Source organism: Catharus ustulatus, chromosome 2 (genome assembly GCF_009819885.2).
Source record: "Catharus ustulatus isolate bCatUst1 chromosome 2, bCatUst1.pri.v2, whole genome shotgun sequence".
NCBI lineage: Eukaryota > Metazoa > Chordata > Aves > Passeriformes > Turdidae > Catharus > Catharus ustulatus.
This window is the reverse complement of record NC_046222.1, coordinates 973,268-992,878: the sequence shown is the minus strand read 5'-3', so window position 1 is coordinate 992,878 and position 19,611 is coordinate 973,268. Positions and strand designations below refer to the sequence as shown.

The window sequence follows — 19,611 nt, the reverse complement described above, 5'->3', positions numbered from 1 at the left end:
TCACATCCAGCTCTCAAAGACTGAGGTGGAAGTGGGAGATGAGCTGTTGTACAGCTTGGCCCCATCCCTTTGCCCACAACAGCTTGGCAGTGTTTTCCCAAAGGCTGAGCAGTGCTGGTGGGGATCACCACATCCCAAACCCAAGGTACTCCATGAGCAGTCTGGGATTCCATGATTCTGCACCTATGCCCTACTGCTCTAGTATTTACCCAGCTCACATCCTACTGGAATTCTGTCCTACTTGGCATTTTCTTCATAGACTGAGCAGAAATAACACAGTAAAACAACACATAACCAGCACAACAGAAAGCAAGCTTACACAGATGACCACAACAGGATTCTTTACATTAAGTCTACAGATGTCTGTAAAGCTGTCCTAGGCCTCAAACACAAGCCAAACATTCCATACAGGAATTACAAGAGGTTAGTGGCAGACACTGTATAAGGGACAGGAGCCAATAATCAGTGCATGTATGGCATGATCTCTAACACATGCAGGATGCACTCAATTAGCATATTCATATTTCATAACCACTGGAAAAGCCAAGAATTTTCCAGTCTGTCATTACAGAAGATTTTGCAGTGTTTTTATTCACCTAAACACTCATTCAGGTTCCCAGTGAATACACCCAGCCCAGGAGGCCAAAATCAGGAATGCTTTTGCAGCAGCACAAAGGAAAGGGCTGAAAGGCCACAGCATTTCAACAACTAACAATTCTCACAGATTTCTGGACATACCTTCCCAAACTAAAGAGTGGGAAGAGAAGTTCGAAGGAGCTTACAGTTTGCAGTTTATATCAGGAGAAAAAGAACTGCAGCTATGATGGCCAGAAAACCCAGCTTTGCTTCCTTGTTTTCCATCAGGGGCATAAGACCTGTTTGGGGAATGAATGGAACTGCAGAAATTGCAGAGCAGCCATTCCCTTCTTCCTTAAAATAACAGTGAGTGCAAAAAGACAGTTTAAAAAGTCCTGGAAGTCTCTTGGAAATGTTTAAAAGGAAAGGCTTAGTCTGAAGCAGTCAAGCAAATACCAGCTTTGCCACATGAACATCTGTACTCATCTCAGCTCCTTCCCTCCTGGCTGCAAGGTCAAGGAGCTTCAGCAATCACAAAATCAGGGAATGGTTTGGGCTGGGAGCAACCTTGAAAATCCTGCAGTTCCACCCCTGCCATGACAGGGACACCTTCCACCATCCCAAGCTGTTCCAAGCCCCAGTGTCCAACCTGGCCTTGGGCACTGCCAGGGATCCAGGGGCAGCCACAGCTGCTCTGGGCACCCTGTGCCAGACTCTCCCCACCCTCACAGCCAGGAATTCCTTCCCAACATCCCATCCATCCCTGCCCTCTGGCAGTGGGAAGCCATTCCCTGTGTCCTGTGCCTCCATCCATTGCCTCAAGTCCCTCTCCAGCACTCTTGGTGCATTGCCAGGGAACATTTGGACTCCCTGTCCTCCAAGTTTAACAATTCCATGATTGTAACCTAAGACTGATAATTTAATTATTCTTAAAATTCAGTGTTGATTTTACAACACACTCAGGTGTAGCCAGAACAAACCCACCTGGTTTAAGCACACAGAATTGTCTGCAGCCTCACAGCTTCATGTTATGAACTCGACAGAAAAAAAGCCTTTTTATACTGCACAAAAGATCCCAGCGCACATTACACGGCAATTCCATGATTTACAGTGCACACCCTTATTTGTGCCTTTTTGAAAAAGAAGAAAAAAAATCAGGCCTTTGATTTGCAACCAATTTGTGACACATTTCTTTTCATGCTGATAAGCCTCATCTCTGTACATAATAAGGCTTTTTTTCTGCCATCATTTCTCCCTAACAATTCAATTTTCATCTTAAATGAACTCTATCAATCATACAACAGGTGCATATCACCTACTCAAGAGACAGATTTCCTTTCTCCAGATTTCTCTGTCCTCTGACAATGCCCAAATTGATAATAACTGTGATAAAACCCCCAGTCTGATAAGGACTAATTTTGGTAAGATTCGCTCTATTTTTTAATGAATTCCCAAGTTTTTTTCCATGTCTGGAAAATAAACTCAGTACTCCCAGAAGATGTTTTGTGAAATAGTGGTGGCATGGTTTTTATTTCCTTAATAAACAACAGCAACTGAGTTGCTGGTTTGTGCTCAATGATTAATTCAGCTTTAAGAGATGATTCCAGCAGCAAGGAAGAACTAACAGGGGATGGAGAAGGAATTAAATATATAATAAGCAGCCCAGCAGGCAGCACATGCTGTGGGTAAGAGAGAAACCAGGCTGGATGTGCACCCTCTGGAAGTGCAGTCCTAAGATGTTGGACAATGTGACAGGCACAGGGAACACAGGGAAAGCACAGGGCAGGGCCTAGGCAATCTTCACAGGAATTGCCAGGCAACAGGAGCGGAAAAAATGTCCTTGAGGGAAAGAAAAGGAGGGTAAATTGTGAGAGTAACCACGACCTCTATGAGCTGCAGAGCCTGGGAATACACACTTCAGAAAGAACAAATGTTACACAGCAAGACACTTCCCAAGGTGCCCCCTTTCTTTATATGTTTTTCCCAAATTGACTTCTTGCAATAACTGTAAAATGATCTGGTTATTCCTTTTCAATTAATAATATGCCTTTAATCACATTTGTAATATGTACTTTAAATTGTGAATTTAAACAGAATGGTGCCTGTCTTTAGAATCAGAGCACAGTGAATGACACTCCATAAAGTATTTCCACATAAATATCCCAGGGCACAGGTGTCCCTCACTGGCATTACTGGGGCTGTGCTATCCCACCAGCATCCCTCAACGTGCAGAACACTCCTGGTGCAATTCCAAAGGAAGATGGAAGATAGACAAAACAGGAGAGGAAGATGCACTTCACACCCCTCTGTTTTCTCTGGAAATTAAAACCCAGCTGTGCCCACATTTCAGTATCAGCACAACAGTGTCAGATTTGTCCTCCCAGTGTGGCTGAGGGCTATGGAAATGTAATTACAAAGGGTTTTAGGGTGGCACTTTTAATTTCCCCCTCAGGCAGCCTGTTTGCCACAGGCAGCAGTTCATCTGTGTGTTCTGTAGGTGTTTAAGCCCTTGGCAGAGCAAGCCCAGGTTTTCCTTGCTCCCACTCTTAGTTTTTAAATGAACATGAGCCCGCAGGTATTTCCAGCTCGGTGTGGATGAGCTGAGGTGAAGCTGCTGTTGATGTTCAGCTCAGCCAACACTAAAAGCAACTCTAAAAACATGGAATGTGTGCCTGCACCTCTCCTGGTTTTTTATCTGATGTAAAATACCCATCCACTGGCTGGAAAGAGAAAGGGAGGTCTGATACTGAAGGACAGGAACACCATTTGGGAGGGATTTTATTCTGCATTTTCACAGCAGAACACAACATCTTGGCAGAAGCAAAATATCATTATTAACAAAAGGTTCTTCACCCAGATGGACACTGCCCAGGCTCCCCAGGGAATGGGCACGGCCCTGAGGCTGCCAGAGCTCCAGGAGTGTTTGGACAATGCTCAAGGGTGCACAGGGTGGGATTATTGGGGTGCCTGTGCAGGGCCAGAAGTTGGATTTTGATGCTCATGGGTTCTTTCCAGCTCAGGATATTCCCTGATTCTATGATCTGTCAAGGCAGCCTTGTAGAAGGAACAGAGCAGAATTCCCATCCCCACCACAGCAGCAGCTCCATAGCTACACCCTCCTGAGCTCTTGCTGACCCAGGACTTGTAATCTCCTTCTGCTGGAGCATATTTGATACAAATGCTAATCCTCCTGATTTGCAATTCACTGCTGCCATCTGATCCTGAAAATCTTCTGCAGACATTAGAGCAGGGAAACAGAGAACTGAACGTGAGACAGAACTGCTCAGGCTGTGCTGCCAATTACCAGCAATTAAGAGGGCACTCAAAAAAACCCTCATCAGCCCCTGAACCACCCTGGAATTCGGAGCTGGCATCACTGACAAGCTTCCCGTGCAGGGGCACCTTCCACTATCCCAGCTTGCTCCAAACCCTGTCCAGCCTGGCCAGGAACACTTGCAGGGATCCAGGGACAGCCACAGCTTCTCTGGGCACCCTGTGCCAGGGACTGCCCACCCTCACAGACAGGAATTCCTTCCCAATATCTAATCTAAATTCACCCTCCTTCAGTTTAAAACCATTCCACCCTTGTCCTATCCCCTGTGCTGAATTCTTCTGCTGCTGCCCATTTATAAAATATTGTGACAATCCTGGAAATCCTGAGATCAATAGGAAAGCCATGTAAACTGAAGGAAGCTCCTGGAGGAATGCAGGGGGGCCAGATCAGAAACTTAAGAGGGGGAAATTATAGAGGCAGAGGGAATGCAAAAGCAGCAAGTGCATCTCTGAGTCCAAAACCAGGATCAGAGGCTGAGTCATGGCTGCTATATTTGGTATAAATCCAGAGGAATCATTCCTAAAATAGGTTAACAAAATACTAAGAAGCAGAGAAAAGAAATTCCATCTTGAATATAGAGTGAAAAACTCCATCTCAGAGTGGTAAGGAAAGCCCTGGGGTCACCAGCATCCAAAGGGAATGAAATACTGGTGTAGCTGAAGAGGATCTTTGTTAAACATAATCCTGCAATTACAAAAGAGCCACATAAAAATACAACTCCATTTCCCATCTTGTAATCCAGTCTTTAACACTTGCTTTCACCAGGAAAGAAAAAGCATCCTGTTCTGCTGAGCTTTTTTAAGGCTGTGCAGTGTTTGCTCAAAAAACAAAGTAGGGCTTCAGATGAGCAGCAGGAACTCCGGGGTTTACTTTCCCAGGGGTGATGAGAACAGTGAGTATGTGCAGCCCTGGAAAGGTTTGGGAACTCTCAACATTCCCAAAAAAAAAGAGGCTCACAGCTGCTCCAGCAGCTTCTGCCCACGACCTCGGATCATTTCCTGCAAAGCTCCTTTGCTGGGTGTTCACACATCCTGCTTTGTATCCTACACAGCCTGGGCAAAATCACTCGGTTGAGTGCTAACTACAGCTGCACATGGCTTCTTTCTCAGCACCACACATCTCACCCTGCCCTGGTTTGGTGTAACCTGATGTCTGTGCCCACGTCCCACTCCCCAGGAGAGGGCTGGAAGCTGGGATGGGTTTGGCTCCCTCCTGAGCAGGATTTGGGGGTTTTTTGGACTGGGTTAATGAAGTGATCTGTTGGTCCATATCCCATAAAACCTATGCTATAAATCAGGAATATGGATCTCTGTGAAGCACAAGAACTGGTTTAACTGGAAGCTACAGACCTGAAGGTGACATTAGACATGAAGTCCCAGATGTGGTTGAGAGGAAGTCAGGAGAGATGCACTGAACAGGCCCTCCAAGCATCGAAAAACTGATTCTCTCTTCATCAGGGAGGCTGAGGAAAGCCTTCCAGTCAGGGAATCCAGGGATTGCCACTCACTGCCTGTGCCTTGCCAGCTCCTTCCTCTCAACTGCTGGGTCTTGCATTGGAACCACATTAAAAATATCCATAAACTTATCATTCAAAAATGATAGGAAGAGGCTACGGAGATGCTCCCAAGGCTGGAGCCAGGCTGGGAGAGCTGGGGGTGTTCACTTGGAGAGGAGAAGGATCCAGGGAGGGCTCAGAGCCTCTTCCAGAGCCTAAGGGGGCTCCAGGAGAGCAACTGCTTTCAGGAACCTTGGAATAAAGGGATGAAACTTTTCAGGCAGCAGAGTGTAAGGCAGTCAATCAGATTGCACCAACTCAGCTTCTACTGGATTTTATAATTAACAGCAGAGTTGACCATTCCTCACTATCAAGATCACAGAATCATCCTCAGATTTGGGTTGGAAGGGATCCTTTCAAGGTATTTCATGACTGCAGAAAAGATGCACATTGGGTAAAGTATTTATAGGCTGAGTGTGTTTATTTCCTTTCCATTTTTTATTCAAAATCCCAAAGTTTTTCCACATACAGGCCTTTGGGAGCACAGGGATGCTACTGGACTGTTGCACTGCTCCTGAGCTAATCCAGACAAACTCCGAGGGCAGAAAATCCAGTGCACAATTAATCCAATGATGCTACAATTAATCCTCATAGTGATCTTGGTTCAGAGCAGCAAAACAAGACCAAAACATACTAAATCAGCCAACTGCCCCACTTAGGAGTTCCCTGGCCCAGAAATCAGCTGCAATTTGAGAAAGGGCTCGTGGCTGTCATGGCTTTGCTGGGATTCACTCAGATTTCTACATCATCTTCAAGGCACCTTGGACAGGGTAAATTTCTTTGTGCTTCACTGAGATGCCAGTTTGGGACAGCTGTTCCAGATGTGCTGCAGTGGTTTGAGCAGCAGGAACAGTTGATGTTTCCTGGGATGAGAGCAGCTGTGATGAGCAGTAAACACTGTCCTTTTTAACTGCTGCCAACACGTGTTTCAATGTCCCCTTCTACATCAACCAGCACAACCTGAACTCCCAGCAGCACAAAGCACACGGGGGAATTTTCCGCTGGATTTTATGTTCAGCACATGCCCACGTCACACAGAGTGCCAGGAAAACAGACAGCACTGCCCAAATCCATTCTTCATTCACTCAGCCAGAGAAGGGCACCGTGAACTCACGGCTGATTGCAAAGCCAAAGCTGCTCTTTACAATTCAGACGAGAATCTGGCATGCACCCCTTTTTCCAAAGCACGAATCCTGCTTTTCCACTGCAGTCTCATCATAGATAGGGCCAGCTGGGGGAGAGGTAATTAATTTATTTTTTTTTCTGAAAGACAGGACCTGCATTCTATGCAAATTAATGTTTAAAATACAGTTTTAGGCTAGAGTCTGCAGTTTAGTGATGCCACCTCAGAGAATGTTCCTTCCCAACCTGTCACCACCAGGTGAGTTCTGGCAGCTCATTTAATGCAGAACTAGAAGAAAATTGGATTCTTTAACCTGAATTTAATATTCATAATTAGGTTTTAACTTCCAAACGAGTTAAAGATGAAAACCAATTTTAAAATGTAATTCCAAGAACATATTTACTTATGGCTTTTGAGCTATGCCAAGGCCAGAGTTTGCTGGGTACCTATACCAGGAGCAAGGTATTTACCAAGAAATTCCAGGGGATTTTCAGTTATTAAAGAATGACAATCTGACCTGACAAGGCCATTTTCAAAGGCTTCCTGAAACACAGGTGAAAGAGCTGGGAATTATTCTGGGAGAGGGATTTAGCAACATTAGAGTTACAAAAGGTATCCCAACATCCTGGGGTTCAGCATCCAGCTGGCATCAAGAGGCTTTGCCAGCCCCAAATAAAAACAACACAGCAGCACCCCCATCAGTGGCAGAGTGTCTTCCTCAGTTATTTTCACCACAGTCACCCCAAAAAAGAGGAATTTTTAGGCTAAGTCAGAACACAGAGTCGAGCAGCTCAAGGCATTTCAATTTTCTCTTTTTCTTTCCCCAGCTTCCCGCAGATTTCTCTCAAGATATCCTTCCCAGCCAAGAACAGCAAATGGAAATCTGCTCCACATCCGTGTGAGATAATGGTCTAACACAAGTGGAAAGTATTTCCTTATACCAGGAGAAAACAGCCATCAACAAGACAAAGAGGTGGAATTGCTCATTCCCAAGTGTTTCCGGATGAGTAGGAAGAGGAAAAGAAAGATGTTCTGGCTCTCCCTGGAACGCATCTGAAAGATATCACTTCTCCCACATCTCAAACAATCTGCCATCAAAAGCCACACGTGGTGCTCCTAACTTGGGAATACTGTACATTCCCTGCTTTATTTTGGGATTTCTGATGGATTTTTCCAACAGCAAGAGCTGTGTTTACCGTGAGGACTCCGAGGGCTGAGCACGCCGTCAGTCATCCGGAAATTCTGCAAACAAACAGCACTTCAGCTCTTCCCTGCCAAGAATAAAATCTTTTTTGGGACAGGGAAAAAGCCAATGTGCTCTAAAATGAGGAGGGTGACATAGAAATTTGCATCTGCTCACAGGAGGATTTAAAATATGGATCATTTCATGTAAGAAGTGTGCAAAGGTGGGAAAATGAAAGGCAACAGACTCTGCCTGTGGTCTGCTTGAGGAATGTGAAGTCAATGAAACCAAATATTGTTTATTTTAAAAGTCAGGGAAAACTTGGAATGCCCTGTCCATGATGTGTTTGAAAATCCTTTATCACATTCAAATCTCTCCCTATGTAACAGCAGAAGACTTGTCCTTATCTTTAACAAGTGTCCTAAGGATTATCATGGAATTAGCCAATGTCTCCTTTCCCATGAAGCAAAGTGGCTGGAATGCTGCAATGCCCCCACTCAGATAAACAGACACAGCATGGGAAGCAAAATAACTCAACCCAAATCCTTCAATTGTGGCTAAAGAGTCCAGAGCTGGGGAATAAACCTCCTCAAAAAGCTACTTATGAAAGCCCCAGCAAGACACTATTGAAAAATTAACGTTATAGGACAATAGGAAAAAAGAATGTTATGGATTAGGGAGCAGTTAAGCAATAGGAAACAGCCTGTATTAAATGTGGGATTTTCAGACTCCCAAAAGTGTGGCAGCAAGGTGCTCCCAGAGCCTTTACAGGGACCAGCAGCTGAAACTGGGAAAGAGAAGAGACAAAGCAATGTTTGTGGAGATTAAATTATTCATAATAGTCATAATTAAGTTGGGAGATTCAGCGAGCCCTGAGAAAAGTGTAGAGAGTGAAATCATCTGCAGGGAGATGCAAGGTAACATGTGTGTTCTGAATAAAATAATAAATCCTGCTCCTATTGCAGAGGCTGATGTTTTAGAAAGATCCCCTAGAAGCAATTTTTGGCTATGCAAAAATCAGTTGTGATGGAGCTTCTGAAATGCTTGGCTGAATGCTGTAATCTTTGTATCCGTGCAATGAAAATGAAATGGCCAAATAATTTAAAAATGCATTAAGCACTGCACTTAATTTTTTTTCCCCAAAATTAACAGCATTCTGAGTTACATTCCAGTGCCTAAAGAGACTCCAAGAGAGCTGGAGAGGGACTGGGGACAAGGCATGGAGGGACAGGACACAGGGAATGGCTTCACTGCCAGAGGGCAGGGATGGATGGGATGTTGGGAAGGAAAGGCCTGGCACAGGTGCCCAGAGCAGCTGTGGCTGTCCCTGGATCCCTGGCAGTGTCCAAGGCCAGGCTGGATGGGGATTGCAGCACCCTGGGACAGTGGAAGGTGTCTCTGCCCATGGCATGGGTGGGAATGGATGGTTTTTTAAGTCCCTCCCAACCCAAACCATCCTGGATTCTCTAAACTCCAAGGGTAGTTCGGTGTGTTAATTCAATCAGGTGGCATCACTGGAACAATCTGAGGGAAGAATGACATCTGAAACTGGTTTGGTTCTTTAAAAATCACCTGGAGCTCAGCTCTGGAACCTTCCAGATCACAGAATTCCTGGATGGGTCAGGCTGGAAGCGACCACAGTGGCTCATCCTCCAGCAGGGCCATGCCAGAACACAGGAATGTGTCCAGACGGCTCTGGAATAACCCCAGTGAGGAGACTGCACACCTCTCTGGGTGATCTGTTCATGTGTGGGCACTGCCCAGTGCAGAAGTTCTGCCTCCTGTCCAGGTGGAGCTTCCTGGGCTTCAGTTCCTGCCCATTCCTCTGGTGCCATTGAGCAGATGTGGGACACCCTTTCCCAAATGCACCTTTACATTTTAATTCTCCCTGCTTTAAATTCATCAGCCTGCAAAAACTTTTAAGAGCCAGTAAAACTCATTTGTGTCTGTTCTGAGGCTGACTCTCAATTGTGAGCCACGGCAGAGCAATACAAAAACCGGATCATAAACCTGGTATTTGGGTTTTTCTTTTTTTAAACCACACCTATTTCACAGGTGGGACTGGAAAAGGATAAAGAAAATGGCACAAAAGATGACAATGGTGACGAGAACTGAAGGTTCAGCTCTGTGTGTGGCTTTCTGAGGAAAAAGCAGAATCAAAGGAGCAGACAAGAGGAGGAACTCTATAAAAACACACACGGTTGAAGGCAGAGCCACAGGGAATCCTGCAATGCTCTCCCTGCACTGGCAGCAAGCCCTGGAGCAGGGCGATGAGAACAAGGACAATGTAAGGATAATTTTCTCCTCTCATTTTACCAACAGATATCCCTGCTACAAACTGATTTAGTTAAATTATCAGGAGAAAAGTGATGATCTTACACTGCCCACTCTGCTCACATCATTGCCCATCCCCACGCCTCGGTGAGGCGCTGAAGGCAGCACATTACAACAATTTCTCTAAGCACTGTTTGACTGATAACCTCCCATGTCCAAGCAATTCTGATTTTCTTTTTAATCAACATTAGCACCAGTCGATTCCTGCATGGCATTCAGCTGGGATCCTGCAGACACAAAGCCTTCATAAAACAAAAAGCTTTCTTTTCCCCCAATGAATTATTTTAAGGTTGCAAAAGGAAATTTTTTTTCCTTGTAAAGCAAGCTGTCTTTTTGTTTGAGGAAAAAGAATACACACGTTTCCTCTTGTGGAGAAGATATTCTGATTGCATTACAGAGATCCTGCTGATGCACTTGCAGTGCCAAATAACCCTCAGGAAAATGAATTTTTCAAACAGTAAAATATATGGATTAACAGTTCGGAACACCCACACCCACTCTGTAATCCCCAGGGCTAAACCCAACAGATTCCTAGGCTAGTTAATTAGCTCCCATGCAGGAATGCAATGCCGTGGATGCAATAATGTGCAGTCAGGATGTGTTTTATCAGCACAGGGGCTCCGACAACAATGCAGCGCCTTGGCAGAGCGCCGCGGATTCCGACCGAAGGCTCTCCAGCCTGGCCCGCTGGAGCTGCACGTGACAAAGAAAGCAATGATTCACAACTGAGCTGCAGTGAGACACCGTGGGGATGGGAATTTGCCATTCCTGCACTCTGGCAGCTGGGGGAAGGGAGCCCAGGGGTGCTCTGGTGACGTTCTGGGGTCATTGTTCCACCCCAAGAAGAGCAGGAATGGGGGGAGGATGAAGAGTTCCCACACAGCACAGTTACACCCAATTACTGTCCCCAGCCTGCAAACCCTCTGCCTCTAATCCTTTCTAAACTCACAAGAGAATTGGCTTCTCACTCCACAATCCCACATTATTTCAGCATTAAATGCAAAATATTTCGGGGCTCCAGCCTGAGTCCACCAGAGAAACCAAAGCTATCAGCTTGTAAATCCCTATCCAAGCCTTTAATGAACTGGCAAAATAATCCTTTAGCAGCACCTGGGAAAAACAAACACCTTTATTGGTAACTTCTGATGAATAATCAGCTCTTTTCCAGGCACTTCTGCTGAAGAAACACCTTTCAATCCCGACCTACCCAAAGACAAGGCAACAGCAGCTTCACAAATGTGGAGTGCTGCTTGTTTCCATAGAATCCCAGAGTGGTTTGAGTTGGAAGGGGGCTTAAAGCCCATCTCATCCCCTTCCATGAGCAAGGAAACCAGGCTGAGCTCCAAGAAGAGCCTAGAGAAGAAACAAGGAGCTTCATTTCCAGGTGGCCTCACAAGTTACAAGTAATTAATTATCCCCCAATTGCCAAGACACCTTTCATGGATGAACAATTTTTTTTAGGGAGAGAATCCTGGACAGAAATCTGGCATAAATATAGAACAAACTGAAAGTGCACTTACTGACTTCCAGCCACGTTCTGCTTTTTGAACTTTGCAATCTTGACATTAAAAGATGCCTTATTTTTAACTTGAAATGGCACACTCAGCTGTATGGAACACATGGAACACAACGATTCTCCTTGTTCCCAGCTGTGACAGCCAGGCACAGGGAGCACGCTGAAGTGCCAAGGGATCATCAGCCACAGTGTCCTGACAGGACTATTTTCACACTTAAATGCAAAAAATGGACAATAAATATGTGTAAGGAACTCCAAAATGAGAGAGAACTTTGGGCAGAAAGAATTTGTGATTTTGCTCTGCTATTAATTTGTCCTCAGTTTTCCCAATTTTTTTGTACCTAACCTCGCCATTACACAACCAGACCACATCCAAGGCTAAACAGGATCCTAATGATCTCCCATTAGCTGAACTTCCCAGCAGAACACTTCCAAAGAAAGAAGAGGTCAAAGCCTGCCATCAGTAGAAGGAAAATTTCAAAGCACCAGGAAACCAGCTAAATTGTTACTTTTCCTACTCCAAATCTGTAGCTTGTAGGGACCCACTCCCCCATGGAAAAACTGCAAAATGTGCACCTAAAGAAAGGCATTAAATAACCATAAAAGAAATATAAAAGTTCAAGAACAGCTGCTGTGTGATATCTCCTGACTAGAATGAATATGGGGGAAAAAGAGATTTTACATGCAAGAACTCACTCATCCTCTTTCACTGACTCTGCTCCAAAGGGGCACAGACCACCCATCCCAAAGTGGACACATCCATCCCACTGAGCAATGGCAGATTAGGAGGCTTTGAGGACAGTGATGTGGGATGAAAAGGAGAGAGGGGGAACCCTCAGCCTTGACTGAGCACGTGGAACACCAATGTCTAGACAGTGCTGACACCTTTGTCTCTTTGGGAAGAGGGATTAGGGAAAGCAATCTGGCTGTGCTGTCCCTTGTTTGAGATGAAACCAGAAGACACTTTGGGCTAAAGGCCTGGCCCTGTTCCAAAAACCACTTTGTTATGAAGGAGCTGAAGAAAAAAGGAGGTCTGTAAGAGTGAGAGTGAGGTTTCTGCCTGGCAGTCACAGCAATTAAACAGGCTGCCTTGATGAGGAGGAAAAAAACATCTGAATAAAACCCAAAGCCTCAAAAGAGCAGGAGAAAGTAATTTGAAGAGTAGGTCAAGCCTCCTGAGGGGATTACTTTTCCAGTTTGAGACTTAATGCTGGAGACAAGCTTGGAAAAGCTGACCAGTGAGATCCTGCTGATCCCACAGATCACCCCTGCTCCAGCACCAGTCAAGTGTTAAAGGGAATGTGGAAAACCGTGTGAGTTAGGATCAAAACTGGCAGAACTAGAAGCTTCCTTCTCTTCCCTCCACCCTGCCTTTCTCCTTTCCTCCCTTCCTTCCTCACTGTGAGATTGCTGGGTTAAAATGTGTCTCATCAAATCTCAGGTCACATAAGAAACTTGAAAGATCCACTTCAAAGAGCTACTTCGGCAAACAAAGAATTTAAGTCAATTTAATGCTTCTCATACTGGAGAGAACCACTTCCTTCAATGGGAAAGGAAAACAAATACTGGAGATACAAAGCTGGGAACATTTGTGGGAGCTGGGAATAACCAAGCCCAGGCTGTGGCTGTGAAGAGACGAGGAGCTCACACTTCCCTGGCTGTTCCAGTGCTTCCAACACGATGGACTTCTCTCCAAGGATGTGCTGACTGAGAGTGAAAAACTAAACAGAAGCTCAAAGGCTTTTACTCTTACCCAAAAATCCATCTGCCAAACACGACAGACGCTGGAAACTCGCTGCCCTGAGGACTTGGATGTGTTCAGGGAAGGCAGGAGAGAATACAGCTCTTAAATACCTCTGTGCCTCTAAAGATATTTGTCATTTCAGATCTGTGCTGCTGTTAGGATCCAATTTTTGCTAAAAAATGCGTTTTAAAGGCAGTTCCCATCTCCCTGAATATCCAGAAGATATTTGCAGTTCAATACTCCAAAGTCCTGCGGGTACCACCATCATCTCTCCAGGCATGCAGGAAGAAGGAAGGGAGAAGGAACCTTCTGGTTCTGCCAGGAAATTAAGGCAGAGCTGGAGGACCCAACTGCTGGGATGGGAACCCAATCCAGCCTCCTTTTTATGGAGCAGTTAATGTGATAATATCTAAGAGAGACAGAAACTTTATACAGACAGAGGGAAATCTTAATTCTCAAACAGACCAGAGGCAATCACCAAAAATTATAGCAATGGAATAGTTTTTTTGCAGTCAAGCATAATTATGGAAAGTCTATTGGAAAGAAAGCTTAGGCTGTAATTTGCATTTCAATTAATTTTCAAACTTTTGTGTGGAGAATTGATGGCCAGAATTGGGAAGTAGAGGAACTACCATACACTGAAACACACTCATCAATATAATATAGGATTTCCAAGAGTACAACACAGGCAATGTTCCAAGATTTAGCGTTTTTTTGGTTGTTTTTTTTCTGATTAGCCTGTAGAAAATGGATAAAGATGTAGAGGAAAAGAAAAAAACACCAGGATTACCCCCTGGCTGTGCTGGGTGGTACAAGAGGATGAGAGGCAATGGGAAGAAACTGGAATAAAGGAAGTTCCACCTGAACAAGAGAAGATCTTTACTGTGAGGTGACCACTGCACAATGGGCAAACCCAAGGCTCCTGAGAATATCTTCCTTCCTGAGGTTTACCAGGGCTCACAGCAAATCCTTGGGATATTGTTCCTGCCAATCTGCCAATCCCAAGTTATCACTTCCACATGTTAAAAAGGAACATTTCTGTACGGAAATATCTGCAAAGTTCTGCCCAATTGCTTTACAACTTTATTGATTATAATTGGCTCTTGCTCCTTCAGCCCAAGAATTTCACACAAAATCCCAATTATACAATCCAGCATGAGACAGCCAGAGATACAGACCCTCTAACAAGCTTAGGCAAAAATCAAAGGGCTAAATCAAAAACTGGCTCACACCAAGTCTATTCTTTGTGCAGTCAACCAAGACTAATTAATGCTTTTAATGGCAGTTTACCCCTTTTGGCGCCATAAATCAGAGCAGGCAGCTTTTCTGAATTAACAAAAGAATCTGTGAAAGGTGTAGCTCATTAAGCACACTCCCAAATTCAAATGCACTTAATCAGAACCAGGTACATTGAGCAGGACTGTACTCCAGGAGCAGAGGAATCTGCAGGCTGTACACAGGGAACATTCATTCATCAACACAAACAAGGCTGGCACACCGGGAAGAGGGGCTGAATTATACATCTGAGAGAAAGGCCCCCGCTTCCAGCATGGCTTTTGTGAGGGCAGGAATGTGGAGCACGCTGTGGGAAGGCTGTGGAAAGGTGGAGGGAACAGGGAGGATGTTTCCCATAAGCTCACCTCAGCCACAGAGTCCTTGAATGGAGCAAAAAGGAGGAAAAAACTCAGGATGAGGGTGGGCAGGGCTGGCACAGGGTGCCCAGAGCAGTTGTGGCTGCCCCTGGATCCCTGGCAGTGCCCAAAGCCAGGCTGGACATTGGGGATTGGAGCAAGCTGGGATAGTGGAAGGTGTCCCTGCTCATGGCAGGGGTGGCACTGGATGAACTTAAAGGTCCTTCCCAACTCAAACCATTTGGAGATTCTATGATGTACCTAAATATGCTGTAATATATCACATAGAGAAATTTCTTCCTTGCATAAGTGATGAATTTATAAAGATTAAGGACCCAGAATTTCTTCCTAGGTAACACTCTTGAAAATACTTTTCTAAGTCAGATCCATTCCTCTAAAAAATCACCTTTTAAATTGTTTTTGCCACAGTTTCTTCCCAACATCCCATCCATCCCTGTCCTCTGGCAGTGGGAAGCCATTCCCTGTGTCCTGTCCCTCCATGCCTTGTCCCCAGTCCCTCTCCAGCTCTCCTGGAGCCCCTTCAGGCCCTGGAAGGGGCTCTGAGCTGTCCCTGGAGCCTTTTCCTCTCCAGGTGAGCAACCCCGGCTCTCCCAGCCTGGCTCCAACCCTGGAGCAGCTCCGTGGCCTCCTCTGGACTCTCTCCATCAGCTCCACATCCTCCTGATGTTGGGGGCCCCAGAATTGGATGCAGCACATAACTTGGCTTGACAGAAATCATTTTCCATATCACACGTTCTCTGAAAGGAATTCTGTTCTCCAAAACAGAGCTGACAGTGCGGGAAAACTTCAGATCTGCGAACAAAGGATTTTCTCCTGCACTAGAAACATTCACTAAATGATGTTCTCAACAGCACTGAAATGTCCAAGAGCTGCTGGCAAAATGTTCCACTTCAGCTCTGCATCCAGTGCATTCCCAGCCCAGTGAAGACCCCACCAAACTGGCAGAAATGCTCAGGAGACTCAAAGTCCAGAAATTTTCCACATGAGTTCAGAAACATTGAGGAGCAGAAGTATAAAGTCCAGGCCCAGTTCCAAATTCCACTCACACACACTGGATAAAAAGCAGCCTAATGTAAAAGCACATTTAAAAATATTTACATCAAACCAAACCATTACAGAGATAAGAGAGGTATTTATAGAAACACATGGCTTTTACACACACACACACATACACACACACACACACACACACACACACACACCGTGTTTAACTATTTAATTGCTGGAATTTCAATTAGGATGTGGGGCTATGGGGCATTTCCCAAGCAGGAAACAACCTAAGTAAGCTAAGACAGGGAGCACTTACACATTCAGGATTTCTGAATGAACACTGAGTCTAACAGGGCTTCAACTCAAGATAAAGCCACCCAAAAGAAAATGTCTGAAGTGGTGCTGGAGATCCCCAGCAGGGCAATCACAGCCTGGAGAGCAACCCTGATTTGCTTGGTCAGCCAAGTCTCCACAGGCTCCATCAATTCCACTCTTGAGTTTAAAATTTCTTCATCTGGAGTTGGATTGGACCAGGAGCCCTTGGAGCAGGAGCTTTCTTATGCAAAGCCAATACTTCACATATTCCCACTTGAAACACAGTTTTGTTCTCTGGATCTCCCATCAGTTCCAGTCTTACTTGGTGTCCCTTCTCCCCCATTCACCACCCATCACACCCACCTTTGGTGTTGCCTCTCATCTTCCACAGCCCAAATGGGGAAAACCATACAGGAAAAAAGGGATAGGAGCAGCATCAAAGTATCTTTTTAAAAAAAATTATTTTTTTTCTAGCATGAAAAGGAGGAAAAAGGGGAGCAGGAGATGGACAGGGGATCACTGTTGTTGCCTCAAGGCAGGCACAAGCCAGGAAAAGCTTTTCTGAAATCCTTTTCTGTCCCATCCCACCTAAGCAGGAGAGGAAGAAATACCTGGATTTTGTCTGTACCCAAAGAGGAGTATTGATTTAGGGCAACTTTTCCCAAAGCAGGGCTGGAGTGCTAAATTATTGTGAGGATAAGGGTCAGAGTGTGCCCAAAGGTTTGCAGCGGACCCAAGAGCAGCTGACATTTAAAGTTCATGTCATTAAGTGCGCAGGAAAACATATAAAATGGAAAAAAACATAATAGAGTCATATTCCTGCACAAGAACAGCTGGATGGGGTCAGACAGACACTTCAGCCTCCCCAGGGAACAGCCTTCCAGCAGGGAAGTGTGAATCCCTAAGGGAAAACTGAAGGGCAGGCACACAGGGACATTTTCCCAGCATTCTTTCCAGAGGGATTTCCTGAGGGGGGTGTTCCTGTTTCACAGCTCCTGTAGATCATGTTCTCCCACTGTTATATTAAATTATCTTACATATATTTGTGTGTGTGTATATATAAGGGCTTGACCTGCTCAGGTCTCAACACACTGGGCACTATAAACCAAAATAAGGAGTTAAGATAGAAACTGCTCCAGCCAAATCACACTGCAAAGTTTATGTTTGAAAACATTGTTTCCAGCTTTCTTCTCCCAAGAAATAGAAACTATTAGAAAACAATTTGCCTGTCTCCAGGCAAATGGCAGAAGTTTATATCAGGAATCATGTCTGTGCCAACCCAGGGATTTTGACCCAGCTAATGAACACAATTCCTTTTTAATATAAAACAAGAATGTATTATTTACTAGGAAGATATTAAGACTAATAAACTCTAAAAAAAGAACCCCTCTCACAATTCTTCATAGGAGCAGCACATAAGCACTGTGTGTTTTACTCAAGCTGCTGAAGACCTGATGTTTATTAACTTTCTAAATCAACACAATAAAACACAGCAGGCAAAGACAGGATGAACTGGTACCTCTTGGATACGAGCTTCCTTGGGATGGAGATAATCCGGAGAGGAGTGTGCCTGGGCAGGGAGTCTTCACAGCATTCCAGAGCTCTGCAGCAGCAAGGACAGAGAGAGAGAGAGACAAACACCAGTGAGGCTCTGTGCAAAACCTGCCCGAAGGAAACACGGCTCTTCCCAGCTCAGAGAGGTCTTCACCTCCACTGGAGCAGAAGGAGAAATGGGACATGTAGGAAATGCAGGCAAAAAAAGGAGGAGCGCTGGAGACGCAGGATGAGGGGAGAGGGAAGGGATACCAGAGCTGGCAAAAGGACCAAGGCCTTGCCAGCTCTCCAGAGGGAGAAAACAAAGTCCAAGCTTTCATTTAAATACTTGTTTACCAGCTATTTGTCAGGATTTGGGACTAAACAGGTTTTAGCCTGAGTTTTACATGTTACTCCTACATCCTCCCTTCCCAGCTGACACAAAAGCTCAGAGAACTGAAAATTAAATCCCTCAAAATGAAGTGCAGCACCCAAAAAAAGCTCTCAAGGCACTCCACATGCTTTATGCATTACAGGGAGGAACAGAAACCCTACTGTTCCCAAAGCAGGACCAGCTCCTCGGAACAGTTGTTTATTTTAATCAACCCAGTACCAAAAGGTTTACATTAAATATTTTTTCATGGTTTCTAACCACTGATCCTGTATTAGTTTACATTCACTCAAAAAACACTCTGGGGGAGAAAGCAGGAGGCAGAAAACATCAAATCCAGTAAAACAACTGAGTTTTTTTAGGGAGGGCTGGTACATCCCACCTTTCCCTGTAGAATTACACCAGCAGACCCTTCAAGCCAGCTAATGAAACAGCATGAACTTGTAAATAAACAGAAAACAGTAAAATCCTAATTTTTACCAAACCTTTCTTTTTCCTGTCTCCTGCAGGAAGCCACCACCTGCCATCAGAGATGGCATCCTTGGAGAGAAGTCAAAACCCACCCTGCTGATGCTCCAATGTCCCAATAATCCCAACACTGGTGCTGGCAGGAGCATGAGCACACTCAGGGAAACAGGTCAGGAACGTCTCCACCTGTTGTTTCCACGGGTGCTTGACTTCTGTATTTCTACATTATAAGAACCATCTTCATTGCTTGGAATTTAATTCTGGTTTCAGGCTTTTTGACTTGTTTTTATGGCCTTCAGTTCAAAGATAGAACCCTAAAATATCTTCAGCAGAGAGAGGAAAGTGCAAGTGAACTTCAGCAGAGACAAGGACTTGACAAATCTCATCCCATCAAGCTCTGCAGTGGCAAATTAGTCTCTCTCTGAGCACATTCTGTACTCAAAGTAGCCTCAGTGCTTCAGGAGATACCAAATATAACACAGTCCCATTTTAACTTCCTTCCAGGAATACACACACTCATTTATTAAGAAGACGTGGGCTGCAGCTCCACTTCCAACAGCTTCAGTAACATTTTGTAAAATTAAACAAATTATTCCTTTTGTGGCAAGAAAGAAGCTGAAAATAAGTGTTCAAGCAAGTGGGGAGAAAACCACCTCCCTCACATCACCCTCCCGCCCTGGATTTCGGGAATGCAAGCCTTGCCTGCTGCACCAGCCACTCCTGCTGCTCTCACACCTCAATCCCCACACCTTTATCAGCATTATTTCATTTCAGAGCTGCTCTGACGGCTCAGTTCGCTGGTTTGGGATACTTTCACATCCTTCTGTTTGTATAAACCAAGGAAGTCCATAGCTCTTGCTTACAAGCACTGAAAGTGCATGTCCAATGGTGCTGAAC

General features: G+C 44.9%; 1 protein-coding gene across 1 annotated transcript in view; it reads right to left on the bottom strand.

Annotated features, from left to right (window-relative positions):
• Window positions 1–19,611, bottom strand: part of FAM168A (family with sequence similarity 168 member A) — a 116,865-nt gene that overhangs the window by 63,607 nt on the left and 33,647 nt on the right. Inside the window, exon 3 of the mRNA XM_033052592.2 lies at window positions 17,842–17,925. The gene's annotated coding sequence lies outside the window, so the exon portion shown is untranslated. The remainder of the gene's footprint in view (window positions 1–17,841; window positions 17,926–19,611) is intronic.